The sequence below is a fragment of the Arachis ipaensis genome, chromosome B4 (genome assembly GCF_059453495.1).
Source record: "Arachis ipaensis isolate K30076 ecotype BB chromosome B4, ASM5945349v1, whole genome shotgun sequence".
Lineage (NCBI taxonomy): Eukaryota > Viridiplantae > Streptophyta > Magnoliopsida > Fabales > Fabaceae > Arachis > Arachis ipaensis.
In genome coordinates this window covers 108716438-108733333 of record NC_142439.1, presented here as the reverse complement: position 1 = coordinate 108733333, position 16896 = coordinate 108716438, and positions in this window count along the sequence as shown.

Below are 16896 nucleotides of genomic sequence, written 5' to 3'. Positions count from 1 at the left end.
AAAATAATTTCTGCCCAAATGAAAGCTACTACTGTTATTGTTTGATTAATTAATTAAATGGAAAAATTTTGTTATAGATAAATGAAAATTTGAAATCTAACCACTGCCTTCCCCCGTTCAGGCAGGGATTTGTCAGCTTGTTTTTTTTAATATTTATCGAGAGATTTGGGTTTCAATTAATTTGGAACATCAAAGATCTCTTTCAATAACAAAAGTATAGTTAATTAGAAGAACCCTAACTCTACATTTATCCGCTGGTTATATATACAGCTCAAACGAATTCTAACCGCATCCTTAATTTTTATTGGAGAATGTTAGGGACTAACATTTTTAGTAGGGAAAATTTGACAAATATTAGACTAAAATATAAGGGTAGATGCAAGAGAAATATTAATCCTTAACATTTGTGATTTCAACTTCGATGATATGTTTTCTCACCCCCACCCCCCCCCCCCCCTTTTTTTTTTTTTACCTTCCTTACGTGCGAAAGACTCATATTTTGGTTTACTATATATTGTAAATAGTCGAAAAAGATTTTCTTTCACTTGAAGATTAAAATTTGAGACAATTAATTATGAGAAATTCTATGATGGTTGTAAATTACTAAAAGCAAATGTAAACACATGGTTTTGGTAGGTAGAAATAAGACTAGTTTAGTTTATTATAACTTGTGTCCAATGAGAAGTTTTCTGTATAATTGGTCAAAGCTGCAAATAGTTTATTACTGCCATGTTTTTCACTAATCCATTTTTTAAGGTTTGGTGCTAATTAGTGGGGGGAAAACAATTATTAGAAGCTGGACATTGACGGCATTAAAGCCATTCCCATGAAGACCAAAACTCGGAGTATGTTCCACTGGTGCCTCTCAAATGGGTCCTCTTTCTCACCCATTTTCATTACACAAATTTTGAATAATTATTCCATTCTTTTAATTATTATAAGAGTGTGTGTGTGAGAGAGAGAGAGAGAGTAAATTAAATTAAACTATCTTATCGAGAATTGTTTATAATTTTTAATTACAAAAGATTACTATTAATTAGTATTAGTACTAGTTTTCATTCGGTCATCATAGAATGATTAGTTTTAATAAGAGAATGTAATTGTGATAATTAGGTATATATATGTACGGTATAACATATAGGATAGAATTAAAGATAATCTAGAAATATTCTTGCTAGTTTAAAGAACGACTGCTATCATAGTTGTGGGGCATAATAAGTAGAATTCCTTACAACTTTTATGTCACGAATATATTGATCTTGCTTTAAAGTTATAAACAAAGGTGTAACGTGAATCAGGGCTGTTATTTTATTCATTACAAGAATATAGTAGTAATAATTGTCTGGAATAAATTAATTTTAATAACCCAGATCATCCATATTAAATCATCAAAAATATATTATATCATAATGCGAAAGCGTACCTGAATTCATAAACATAAATTCTACGATTAGAAGAGTTTTGATCTTGTGGTTCTTTCGATCTTCCTCAACCAAAGCCTTCTGTATTCCCAGGAGGCTGAACTGCAATTCTTTTAATGGGGAAAAAGTAACAAAGGCGACTTTGGCATATATTGGGACCGAAACCCTGAAGGTCTATTTATATTTGAGCATGACACCTATTAAACCCTTAAGCCCAAATAAAATAGTATCTAAAGCCCAAAAGATAATATATCTAAAATCCAAAAAGATAATTATATAAGGAACAAAAGATAATATCCGGTTTTATTCTCATTTAATTCCAAATTAAAAGTAATAATGACTTATTCAATTAGCATTTAAAATAATAAATGAGATCATCATTATATAAGTCATTTAATTTGAAATAGCATAATTTGTGATTATAATTAATATATGTATTGCTCACAAATAAGTTAGAAAATCAAATAATTTCCTAACAATCTCCCGCTTGAGCTATACATATATTATTTCTTGACATAATTACATCTTTATAAACTTTATGCGCGCATTTGAATGCTATTTCTCTCATTACTTTAACAATCTGGTCCGTCTCATACATTAGATATAGAACTACCGCAGCTTTTATCACATTAAATGCCGTGACTAAACCACGCCAATCACCATCCTAATATACTTAACGACATAGATCAAATTTGGATGAGTAATATGGAAATTACATGCCAAGTGATCTCATGCATGTCTATTTCCAGCTGGTCCAACTTTATTGAGATCAAACACAATACAAATATTGCTAAATGAACATTTCACATAACATGAAATAAACCATCAACTTAATTCTGCAGAAAAATAATTCAATTATCTGTCATAGGACATATAGTATAAAATAAACACCCACTAAACCAAAGCATCACAAATATTGACACCCATCTGAGCAGTGTGCTCTTGAAAGACTTTAGGGATCAATTCCTTGGTTAATGAGTCTGCTAGCATATACTCTGTTCTTATATGTCCTATGGAAATCTGTTTTTTCTTAAACTTTCTCCTTAACAACTAAGAACTTGATATCTGTATGCTTCGATTTTGTCAAGCTCTTACTGTTGTTGGAGTATAGTACTGCTGACTTATTGTCACAGAATATCTTTAACGACCTTTCAATGTCATCTACTATATGAAGCTCAGTGACAAATTTTTGCAACCATATGCCATGAAATCGGAATCAGAGTACCTAATGATCTCCAAATTTTCTGATCTCCGATAAGTAAGCATGTAATTCTTTGTTCTCTTTAAATAATGCATTACGCGTTTAACAGCTATCCAATGATCCATGCCCAGATTGCTCAAGTATTTACCCAACACTCCCACTATAAATGATATATCGGGATGTGTGCAAACTTGAGCATACATTAAATTCCCTAGTGCTGATGTATACGGTTTATCATACATTGTTGTCTTCTCAAAATCATTTTGGGGCATTGCTTGAGACTAAACTTGTCTCCTTTAGCTACAGGTGTGTCCATTGGTCTACAAATTTTTATGCCATATCTACTTAAAATCTTTTCGATATAGTTCTTTTGTGATAATCCAAGAATACCTTGAGAGCGATATCTTAGTATCTCAATTCCTAATACAAAAGAGGCATCACCAAGACCTTTCATTTCGAATTTGTTCGATAGAAATTTCTTAGTTTTACGCAACAAGCCTATATTGCTACTGGTAAGTAGAATGTCATCAACATGTAAGACCAAAAAAATGTATTTACTCCCACTGAACTTGCGGTATACACACTCATATATAATATTTACCTCAAAACCATGAGGTAGTGACTTAATTAAACTTGTGATACCATTAACGGGAAGCTTGTTTGAGACTATAGATGGATTTTCTCCTTTTTCTATTGGATCTCTTTAATGACACTTCTTGAGGTTGTTGAGCTTGCTGTATGGGTTGGGGTTGATGAGGATTCTCATCATTTTCTTGTACTGTAGCAGTATCTCGAGCAACAATAATATTCTCATTTTTCTCTTGTTCTCTTGTACTGTAACTGGATCTACAGTAGGATTCTCATTTTGCTCTTGTACTATAACTGTATCTTGAACAACAATAGGCACAAGGACCTGATCATTGTCAGTTACAGAATCCTCATCAAAAGCAACATTCCTAATATTTCCTTCCCCCCAAACTCAACATCCTCAAGAAATCTCGCATTTCCTGTTTCAAAATAGACCTTGATGCAGGATTATAAAACTTGTACCCCATTAGCGCTCAGCGTAACCAACAAAGTAGCAACTAATTGTCCTTGAGTCCAATTTTCTTTCATGCGGCCTATAAAGTCGCGCCTCAACTGGACATCCCCAAATATGCAGATGCTTTATACTGGGCCTTTTTCCAGTCCAAATTTCATATGGGGTTTTGTTAACTGCTTTGCTTGGCACCCTATTAAGGATGTATACTGCGATCTTTAAGGCTTCTTCCCAGAGTGATTCAGGCAAGGAAGAATGACTAATCATACTTCTCACCATGTCCTTGAGAGTTCGGTTCCTTCGCTCTGCAACACCATTCATGCTAGGTTTGCCTAGCATGGTGTATTGAGGAACAATACCACACTCCTCTAGGAAAAGAGCAAAAGGCCCGGGACGTTGCTCACCTGAACCATCATATCTTCCGTAGTATTCACCACTACGATCAGATTTGACAGCTTTAATTTTCTTTCCAAGTTGAAGTTCAACTTCAGCTTTGAAAGACTTGAAAACATCCAAGGCTTGGGACTTTTCATGAATTAAATATAGATACCCATAACGAGAGTAATCATCTATGAACGTAATAAAGTAACGTTGTCCATTCCAAGAGACAGTAGGGAATGTGCCACATATATCGGTATGTATTAGTTCTAAGACATCTTTAGCTCTCTCGGCACCTAATTTCCTTTTGTTTGTCCTTTTCCCCTTTATGCACTCAATACAGACTTCAAAGTCCGCCAAATTTAGGGGTCCAAGAATTCCATCCGATACGAGCCTCTGAATTCTCTGTTTAGAGATGTGACCTAGGCGTTTGTGCCATAATGATGCCGAATTCTCATTTAGTTTTCGTTTTGTACCTGTTTGCGGTATTTCATTATTATAGGAATTTAAGTCAAGCCTATATAGATTATCCACCAAATGACCAGAGCAAATATTATTCAAATTATAAAAGAGACTGACTTTATTGTCTCCGAACAAACAAAAATAACCTGATTTGTCCAAACGAGAAACAGAAACTAAATTTCGTCTAAATGACGATACAAAAAATATCTCTAATAAATCCAAGTAAAATCCACTCGTGGAACATAATCTAAAGGTTCCTATAGCTTCGACTGCAACTATATTACCATCTACCACATAGATGTATCTTTCAACATCACTTGGCGGTCAGCTCCACAGGCAACCCTGACATGAGTAGTAGCAGCAGAATCTACCCACCAAGTATCAACAGGTGCATAACTTAAACTAGCCTCAGAACAAATGAAAGTAAGAATTATACCATTCTTTACACGCCATGTGGCATATTTGGTACAATCATTCTTCATGTGTCCCACCTTCTTACAGAAGAAACAAGTTGAAACTTGATCTTGTTTCTTAGCCTTTTTCTGCTGAGAAGGCACATCCACAGTAGTATCATGCTTTCTTTTATACTGAGAAGATGAAGCCATGTGAGCACTTACAGTCTTATCTTGCTGTAGCCTCTCTTCTTCTTGCACACAGTGAGATATAAGCTCATTTAAGGACCAAGTGTCCTTCAAAGTGTTATAACTCACTTTGAATTGCCCAAAGTGTGCAGGAAGGGAAATCAAAATGAAATGTACGAGTAAATCTTCAGACAACTCTAACTTTAGTGCTTTCAATTTTGAAGCAAGATGAGACATTTCCATAATGTACTCCCTTATGTTCCCTTTACCTTTATACCTCATGGAGACAAGTTTGCTCAAAAGGCTACTTGCCTCCGCCTTTTCATTCTTAGTAAAGAATTTTTCAACATCTTTCAGGAACTTTTTGGCATCTTTATCCTCAGTAATTGAGCCCCGAAACGCCTCAGGAATTGAGCGTTTCATGATCATAATGCTCATTCGATTGGATCTCTCCCACTTCTCTATTTTAACCTCATTGAGGTTTTCCGGAATGGAAGTGAGTTTCTCCTCTCGAAGAGCTATATCTAGATCCATACAACCGAGGACAATCTCCACGGTATCCTTCCAAAATTTAAAGTTTGAACCATTCAGCATAGGAATACTGCTAATTTGCGCAGAAACATTGGTAGCTAAAGCCATAGTTTCTGGATTAGAACAAAAAGAACATGTAGTAAATATTAGTTAATTAACGGGTAAAAATCCATATTGAGATATCTAGCACAACATTAATTTTCAATCTTTGGATAGAAAAATTAATTGTAAGTGATACTCTCATTGCAGTAATCAAATATTGTCGAAATTCCTATCACACATTAAGCCTTTCTTTGAACCGACTTAATGCACACATGGAAACTTAAACTTCACAACCTATTTATTACCGCATATATTTTCTATTAATTGGCCAAATAATAACCTTCCTTTGGGCCGATTATTGACCGCATAATTAATAGAAAATAAACAGAAGTATGCAATGCTTATTATTTGGCCAAACAATAAACTTCCTTTGGGCCGATTATTGTTCGCATAAATAATAAGTATTACTTTATTCTTAATTAGTTATACCCAAACATGTATTTACTATCAATATGTGTATGTAATTCGGCCAAATATAGACTTTCCTTTGGGCTGACCAATATTCGGATGAATTACATATCATCATATTCTTAATGTTTTGAATAAATTAATTTTCACAAAAGAGGCTAATTTGGCAGCATAATGTTCAATCAATTTATTTCAAAACCAAATCTTTATAAAATAGATGGGTATACTAATCCAAATTGTTACTAGTTTCTTTATGTAACAATTAAATAATATTTTCTATTATTCAAATATTATTAATATGTATACATAACTTGGCCAAATATAAATCTCTTTTTGGATCGATTAATATTCGCATAAGTTACATATACATAATAATCCTTGGATTTTTATAGCGTACAGATGCTCTTCATACCGATTTTCTGTGGTTGAATACCAGGATGACACGTGGTAACATGCTAGTCCTCAGGGAGCAGTTTGCAGGGCTCACTGAACATGTAGCAGAGCTTGGTTGACATTAGCAGAAATAGAAACAGAAGAAGCCACGTTAGTTTCCATAGAACGGTGTAACGATTACTAATGTTGGACTCTGTTATACATAGTGATCCGTTCATATGGTTGGGGTTCGCGACCCATTTGATTGATTCAGGAAAGAGGGTTTTGGTGGGCCTATCAATGGAGCTTTGTAAACTTGGACTATTTTGCACTCTTTGTTTTTGTTATCTTTAAAAGCTTGCATGTTTACTATGTTTTTAAAAGCTCATGTATAACAAAATTTAAATTCTTTTAACATGAAATTCTAATTTTTAATATATTCATTTAAAATAAATTAGTAAAAATAATATACCAAACATATTAATATTGATACATATATTTATGTTGTATTTTCTGATTTTAATATCACGAGAAAATAAATAAATTCTAATGTAATTTAATTTTTGTTATATGTTTTGTAACTATATTTAGATAGGAATTGTTATAGGAATTAAAGTATTTTTTATATGATAATAGATGTAACAACTAAAAATAAAACAAGTATAGAATAGACAAAATATTAAGCTTCTTAGGCTTTAATTGTAAGGTGCAATGATATTTAAAATTTGGCATGCCAATTACTCAATTACCAAATAAAAATCAAACTTTATTATAATTTTAAGATGGTATGGTATGGATTCAATTCATTATTAAGTGAAACGGTGAGAATTTTGTGTCCAAGGCAACAAGGCAAAACATCTTGATCATAACTAAATTTATCGTTTACATTGTCCAACATTCCAACCTATAGACACTAGTAGCATACTTGAGAGATTAGGGCATAGTGAAAATTCACATACAACATTAGAGAATGATTTAGTCAAACCATCTACTGATTTTTTGCTATCAACTTCATATGAACAATATCACAAGTAATGCCTCTGAATCCATAAAACAAACAATATCACAAGTAACATAGATATACGGCTCACATATTATATATGTATAAAGGACAAGGCATATATACGGCTCACAAGCAATGTTTTCTAACATATTGAAAACAAATCTTGATTTATGGACACTAAATATACATATTATATACGATGCAACTTCATATATGTTCTTTACTGTACAAGAAACTACATCTTCATTTGCGAAACTACATCTTCACCCTCAAGAGGCATAGAGATCAGGATCTTCATTAACCAAAGGGGTATTATCAATCTCTTTCTTTGCATACACAAGAGCCTAATGAGGTGGCAACAACTGTATGTATCTCTGAGAAATATATATGCATCAACTTATTGATGACTTTATAAAAAAAGTGGTAGGTTCAAGGTCCCACCAATTTCTACCTGCTTATAAGAAGGAACACCAAGAGGGGGTAAAAATCTTGTATTTTTTGTTGCATCAACAAGCTTGTCCTCCCTTTTATTCCTAGAAATTGAACTATTCAGCAGGTTTCTGCTCTCTCAAACTCAAATGCGACTTATTGGACTACTTTATTTGATGAATTAAGTAAAATAACAGAATAAGGAAGGCTGAAGCGAACCTGCTAAAGTATTGCCTCTTTGGTGGTGCTGCTATTCAAGGATGGGTGTGATGAATCATTTTCATAAGGAGACTAGTCATTTAGTAAATATCTATGTACAAGCATCTGAAACAAAATACTAGATACAGTCAAAACAGTCGCCAGAAGAAACAATCTTCACAAGTTGATTTTATGGCCAAAGAAACGCCATGATAACTTCCTCATCAGGATAAAAACAGATTGTCGGAGGGCCCTTTTCATCTCATTATACAACATATGAGAACCGAACCATTCAAATATCCAAACAAATGCTACAGATCATAAAAGCTAAGCATGTCATTTCTACATCTTTGTAGTCCTAAATGGCACAAGGACAATTCGGATACCTCAGTTCGTTTGTGGGTGCATGACTGCACCAACACAAAGACACTTTGGAGCTCGACCCAGCCAAAATCCTACACTTATTTCAAGCAAAGTCTTCAAATTTCTCGACATCAAAACTGAACTATTTTTGGGGGGAGGGGGGATAAAAAAAGAGACTACAATATGAGAAGAAATAATTTCCAACTTATTAAGTGCAATCCAATCCACAGATAATAATCTGCACAAAGATTCAAATAATAACCATGTAACCATCAAAAACTACAACAGGGTAAAAATTCAAGTACTATGTACTAGCAAGATTACATTATGTAACACTAACAAGTTTCACCATTGCTTGTTATATTGTTGACAAGTTCATCTCTAACACCATATCACTATATACTAACTATGCTGTCATACATTAACTTGGCTACTTATATGATATATCAAATGCTATCATGATCCAATTCCAAAACAGGCATTATGATATAAAATTATAATATAATTGATATCTATAAATCTACTACACGTGAAGGGAAGGGAAAAGAAAAATTCGCTAAAAATTGAAACAAGTTCCTCTAAGCTTAAGAAATATTTCGCAGAAGCTGATTCATGAACTTATATATTTTCCCTAAGCCATACACACTGCAAAAAGCAGAATCATCTGAATCTGAATACAAAACCATGTAGCGCAAAAGAAAAATAAACCTAAATCAAAGTAAATTAAAGGAAATTATATTTAATATTATTAATTAACCATGATTATGAGGAATTGAAGCTTAATGAGGGTACCTGGTCGAAATGGTGGATCTAAATCTGAGGGAGGAAATGAAGAGAGGTAAGGTGTCAAAAATAATAAATACTAATAAATAAATCAAAGAGAAAACTAAAAATAATTTGTTATTCCAATTTCAAAATATTAGAAGATAGCACATTTTATGAACAAACTTGAAGGCTATATCCGAAAGAAGTAGCGGGACGGAATTCCAGTTGCCCTCCCTACATGAACCAATGAAAAAAATCAGCAAAAAGCTATCATGTTAAAGTTATTTTAGTTATTAACTTCCAAACAATTTCATTGAAAATTAAAAATGAAACAGAAAGTACTCTACCAGCCCATGAATACTTTGCTGAGTTCCAAAAAACCCATCGTGACTAGGAGCCATAGAATTCAAGGGACCCTACAAGGATATAGATGTCAAAGCTAATCAATCGGTGGGCAGAGCAGCTCTTACCTTCGACTCACAAGCAAGGCAAACGACTAGCACGATGAGGGACGGCAGGCAGAGCGCTACTGAACACAGTAACCATGATAACGGGTCAAGGCACTACGACTACGCGACTACGACGAAGAATGGCGATTGGCGAATGGGGAGATGACCTTGACCACGACGAACAGTCACAGATCTCGAGCGCCACTAACAGCCAGTGACAAGACCGGAGGCGGCGGTCGCGTTGGAGGAAGCTCGGGTTTGCTTTCCCAAGAGGAGAAGAGTGACCTGAAGACCCGACCTGCATCCGTTTCTTTTTTGGAACGACCAATAAGGCCCAACTTGCGAAGCTGGCACCTACGGAACCCAGCACAATGAGATCCCGTTCTAATTCACGCTACCAACTCGGCTCGGCCAATCATTCCATGAGCGCCCACAATTTGCTGACAATCTGCTCCATTCTGCAAAAGGAAGACAACACGCGTCAACAGGAGATGCACAAAGAAGGAATATCTGTAAATCTGTATGAACTTACATCTGTACAGTAGTGCGACCCATAATCCTTATATCCTAAAAGGATAACCAATTAACTTTACACCAAATTAATGGCACACATAATTAAATCCAAAATAATAATAATAATGTTCTTTAGAATAAAACATCTGTTTATTACGTAAATTAATTGTCAAATCACTCTCACAGCATTAGAATAAAAAAAATGTTAACCTTTAAAGTGATTATATATCCTATACTGTGAAAGGTTATATATACAATGCCGTTTGCGTTGCCCTTTTTTTTTTATATAAATATATATACGTATGTTGATGCACATACAAAAGGGGAACAATTAGCGTGCAACAATTTCGGATGCAACGTAAACAACGCATATATATATATATATATATAAAATAAAATCGAATATTTTCGATGATTAAATTATGGATGGCTCTGATACCACTTGTCTGGAATAAATTAATTTTAATAACCCAGATCATCCATATTAAATCATCAAAAATATATTATATCATAATGCGGAAGCGTACCTGAATTCATAAACATGAATTCTACGATTAGAAGAGTTTTGATCTTGTGGTTCTTTCGATCTTCCTCAACCAAAGCCTTCTGTATTCTTAGGAGGCTGAACTGCAACTCTTTTGATGGAGAAAGAGTAACAAAGGCGGCTTTGGCATATATTGGGGATCGAAACCCTGAAGGCCTATTTATATTTGAGCATGGCACCCATTAAACCCTTAAGCCCAAATAAAATAGTATCTAAAGCCCAAAAGATAATATATCTAAAATCCAAAAATATAATTATCTAAGGAACAAAAGATAATATCCGGTTTTATTCTCATTTAATTTCAAATCAAAAGTAATAATGACTTATTCAATTAGCATTTAAAACAATAAATGAGATCATCATTATATAAATTATTTAATTTAAAATAGCATAATTTGTTATTATAATTAATATATGTATTACCCACAAATAAGTTAAAAAATCAAATAATTTCCTAACAATAATTGATAACATATAACCGCCAATGAGTTATAGTCAAATAACATAGTCTTTTTATATAAAATAAGAAATTTATTAATTTTATATCTTAAAATTTAAAATTAGATGTAATATTTTTTATTTTATATTTATTTATTTAATTTATTTCTAAAGTTTCTTCAGAGTTAAGCATGACGTTTTCCATAATAACCCAACAAATGATATCAAAGCTGCAAGTATTTCACAAGTCTTTTTTTTTTCATGTTAAACATATATTATGGAGGTGATGCGTGGTCATATGGGAGAATTAAAAGTGTAATCGTAAAAGTGGTAGTGGAGCATTTTCTATAGGAAAATGTCGTAGATATATTATTTATCTCATGATATTTTTTTCTCTTAAATTAGATTTGTATTCTATTAGATAATAAATAAATAAGGATAAGTACTGTTTTGGTCCCTAAAGTTTAGGGTCAGAATCGAAATCGTCCCTCTTCTAATTTTGGATTTAAAATCATCCTTAATGTATTTTTTTGTATTAAAATTGTTCTTTTTATTAAAATTTTTAATTTAATTCCTAAACTACTCCTATTCCTATTTTAATAATAAAATTTATAAAATTAAAAAAAAAACAAAACGCGTGTTTGGGAAGGGGGGAAGAAAAATGCGTGGGTGGGGGGGGGTATACGAAGGTGCAGGGGCAGGGGAGGGGAGTGGAAGGGAGGGGGGAGGGGGATGGCGCCGGGGAGGGAGCAGCTCGCTGCTGCTCACGTTGCTACCGTCAGACCCTGTCGCCGCCACCATCGAGCAGAACCACTAAGAGAGATGGATCGCGAGTGAGGGGGTCACGGGCTTGGAGCCGCTGCGCCTTCATCACCACCGCGTCCTCGCCGCGCTGCTGCCGTCGTCCTCACCACGCTACCGGGGGTGGAGAGAGAAAGAAGGGGGGGGAGAAACAGGGAGGTCACCGTCGTGACCTCCTCGTCGTCGTCGGCTTCCGCTCCGCTGCTGGTCGCCGCCTCGCCGCTGCTGCTCGCTGCCTCTGAATTTCTTGATTTCTGAATTGTTTGCTGTTGATGGAAGAAGTTTGTTAATTGATTTCTGAATTATTGTTGCTGTGGAATATTATTGTTGCTTTCTGTTTATGATTTGTTGATTTTCTGTTTCTGCTTCTCTGTGTGGAGGTGGAGGTGGAGGTGGAGGTAGGGGGAAGGGCAGACGGGGAGGGGGAGGGGGAGGGGACGGGTGGGGACGCTGGGTGGGGGGAAGAGAGAGGCAGTGAGGAGGAGGGGAGGGGACGCGGGGTGGGGGAGGGGGAGGGGGAAGGGGAAAGGGGGGAGGGGGACGGCGACGGCGTTGGTGGTGGTGTTGGTGGTGGTGGAGTGGCAGTGGGTGTTGATGATGATGATGATGGTGATGATGATGTTGATAATGGTGGTGGAGTGGCAGTTGGTGGTGGTGGTGGTGGAGGAGGTAATTATATTGGTAGTGGTGAGGGTATTTTTGTCCAAAAAAAATTAAAAGGACAATTTTAATACGAAAAAAATGTTAATGACGATTTTAAATTCAAAATTAGAAGAGGGACGAAATCGATTCTGGCGCTAAACTTTAGGGACCAAAATCGTACTTACCCCTAATAAATAACGTAGTATAAATCATTCCGATATTTTATATGCGCATATATTACTTACATATGATTTACAGAGGCGGATATAAGGAAGGTAGGCCTTGCCCCTATTTTAAAAAAATTAGTATTTAAGAGAGAATTCAAATAAATATAGTCAATTGGTTTTTGATATTTTTATAAACGAAAGGGTCCTCGGATCAAACCAAGCCCAACATATAGTTATTCATTCTTTGTTTTAACTTCAACAAAATATGAACATGATCATATTTTTTTAATATTGTGTTTATACTAATGCAACTTATGTATGTTTAGTATTTAGTTATCTCTCTTCCTTTTCAGTAATTTTTATATGAGTAGACTACTATTTTTATCTACAAAAATTTTAAACATTGATAAAATTTACCCACACAAAAAAATAAAATTAAAATTATATCCATAAAAATTATCAAAAAAATCTGCCGATAATATGTTTACCGTCAAAATTATTATTATTCAACGGTATAAATTTTGTCAATAATTGTTTACGAGCAGATTTTGTTTCCATCGCTAATTACCATCGAAATATTTTTTCTGATAATTTTTACCAGTAGATTTAACCGACGATAAATCCAACGTTAAACTTAAATTTTAAATTTCTTAAAAAATTTGTTTAAAAATTAATATATAATTCATGCATATTAAACAAATGACTTCGAAATTTGAGGGTAACATGTTTAATGATAAAATACAAAAAGTATTCATGCATATTACCTATAATAAGTAGGATATTGATATTGCTCTGTATTTTTCTTATTAAGTATCTGTTCATATGACAAAATAGATACGTTAAACACGAGAAGAATTAGTCAAACTTAAATTAATAGATCATAAAGAAATTTAACTAGAGACAGTGAATGTGTCGGTAGGAAAAACATAAAAGAGGTGATGAAATTTAATGACAAAGAAATGTTGTTAGAATCTAGACCGATTAGTTGTGACAGTCACACAATCATGCTAATGTTTGCTAGGACCTTGCTCACGTTGCCCGGTCAGTTGGGAATAAACGGCTAAGGCAATCACTAATTACAAACAAAAGTAGGATATGTAAGTATGTAATGTTCTCAAAATTTTCTGATTGCTTGTTTTTATTGATTTTACATTGTTTATTGAATGAAGCATGTAGAATGCAATGCATGGGATACAGTTTATTTAATGCATTTTTATTATTTGGATGAAAAGGTTTTAGTTAATTTATATATTGTAATTCGAAAGTGAAATTCTTTTAGAAATTAGAATTGATAGTGTTATTGACCATTACAGTAGGTTCATCTTTATTGTAGATTATGGTCTATTTTGATTGATGAAAAATGTTAAAAAGTTTGTTAAATTCTAAGCAAGATTTTTCATGTTCTTTATATTTTAGAGTTTTATATTTTCTTCTAAATTGTTGTCTTGTATGAAATTTATAGTGTTTTGTATATATCCTAAAAGATTAAAGAACAAAATTAGTTGAATAACACTTAGAATGATAAGTTACCCCTCCAAAACATAAAATTTTATATCAACAACTGACCAGGTTTATGTGCTTGTATTCCCTTTAGATCTAAAACAACCCTGAGTAGAACACTAAAAGGAAAACATATATATTTTCAAATGTTGAGTCTGCAGCGGAATTTTGACTTCTAATAGCTACAAAGTAATATGAAATTGAACACTACTCACAATAATGCACTCGCTATATAATTACTAAAGAGAAAAGGAAAATAAAATAAAATAATAATAATAATAATATGAAAAGAAGATGTGAATGTAGTTGTTATTGTTGATGATGATATCAATTACAATTCTTGAGACGTATATATAGTATCTCTATGCTATAACTTCAACGAATAGGAATAAAATTCTCCGACAAAAACTCCTTACTAAACATTTTGAGTTCTTTCCTATTAAAACTCAATTTTAATTTCACTTCCTAAAATTACTCTTATCCTTCCTTTATTCTCACAATTCTCCACCTCGGTCACAATTTGAAATCTACTCAAATTTTGGATGATCAAAGTGTGGTATTCATATCTGGTTGCATCATTTGACAATGACTGCCTAACATGGAACAATATTGAGCAATTTCAAACAGTGTTGGAACTTGCTTCCTGACACCACTTTAGTCAACATGTCAGCGGGATTTTCATCCGTGTGTACTTTTACAAGAGAAATGTTATCTTTCTCTATAACATCGCGCACGAAGTGATATCTTACATCAATATGCTTAGTACGAGCATGATGAACCTGATTTTTAGCCAAATGAATTGCACTTTGACTATCACAACTCAGATTCACACAATCTTGCTTCAACCCCAAATCATCTAGAAGACCCCTTAGCCACAATGCTTCTTTCATCCCTTCTGCTACTGCCATGTACTCAGCCTCTGTAGTAGATAGTGCCACTGTAGCTTGTAACATTGATCGCCAACTAACTGGAGCACCTTGTATTTTATATACATAACCAGTCGTAGAACGTCTTCTATCTAGATCACCAGCATAATCAGAATCAACAAAGCCGCTGATTTGACATGATTTTCCACTAAAGCATAAACCTGTGTCAATGGTACCCTTCAAGTATCTTAATATCCACTTGATTGCTTCCCAGTGTGCCTTACCCGGGTTTGCCATGAACCTGCTAACAACACTGACTGCCTGTGAAATATCTGGGCGTGTACACACCATAGCATACATTAGGCTACCGATTGCACTAGCATAAGGTACATTTTCTATGTAAGCCTTATCCTCTGCTGTTGTGGGAGATTGTTTACTAGAGAGCCTAAAATGTGGAGCCAACGGCGTTACCACCGATTTAGCATTTTTCATTTCAAATCTTTCAATGACGCGCTCAATGTATCCTCTTTGGCTCAAGAACAATTTTTGGCTTGATCTCTCCCTTTTAATTTCCATGCCTAATATTTTTCGTGCAGCACCCAAGTCTTTTGTTTCAAATTCTTTACCAAGTTGAACCTTTAACATATCTATCTCTACCTTGCTCTTAGAGGCAATAAGCATGTCATCCACATACAATAGAAGATAGATATAATCACCTCCAGGAAGCTTACGAATGTATACACAACAATCATAATTACTTCTGGAAAAACCTTGTTTTAACATAAAGGAGTCAAATCGCTTATACCATTGCCGAGGAGATTGTTTCAATCCATATAGCGATTTCCTCAAGCGACATACCTGACTTTCTTTACCCTCAACCTTGAAACCCTCAGGTTGATACATGTAGATTTCTTCCTCTAAGTCACCGTGCAAGAATACAGTCTTCACGTCTAGTTGTTCCAACTCAAGATCACCATGAGCGACAAGACTTAAAAGCACCCGTATGGAAGTGTGTTTCACCACTGGAGAAAATATCTCATTGTAATCAACACCTTCTTTCTGTGCAAATCCCTTTGCTACTAACCTAGCTTTGAATCTTGTACCATCTGACTTAGTAGGATCTTCTTTTCTTTTATACACCCACTTACAACCAATTGCAGTCTTTCCCACGGGCAATGGGACCACATCCCATGTCTTGTTCTTATGAAGAGATTGCATCTCTTCCTCCATAGCGACAAACCAACTCTCTTTATCTTTGTCTTTGATAGCATGTTTGAAGGTGACCGGCTCATCATACTCCACTGAGAGTGCATAATCTACCAAGTTTATCTGCCCATAATGTCTCAAAGGCTTGTCTGACCCGAACTTCTGAACAAATTTATAATTCCTCTTTGGCCTAGTAGATGCCAAAGAATCCTGCTGCTGCTGTTGTAATGCATGTGCATTTTCTCGCTGAATTTTCTCATGATCAAGTTCATCATCTGCGTCATCTCGAGTAGCATTAGGATGCTCCACTTGAACATTATTAGAGTCTATTTGTTGATATTTAGACTCTATCTCCACCACTTGAGTATTTGAAGTTTTTCCAACATCACCATCATCTGGCATCACATCTTTAGACAAAGCTACCATAGATCGTTCATCAAAGGTAACATCCCTGCTAATTACAAACTTAGAATCATTTACACTCCAAAGGCGATAGCCTTGAACCCCTCTTGGATAC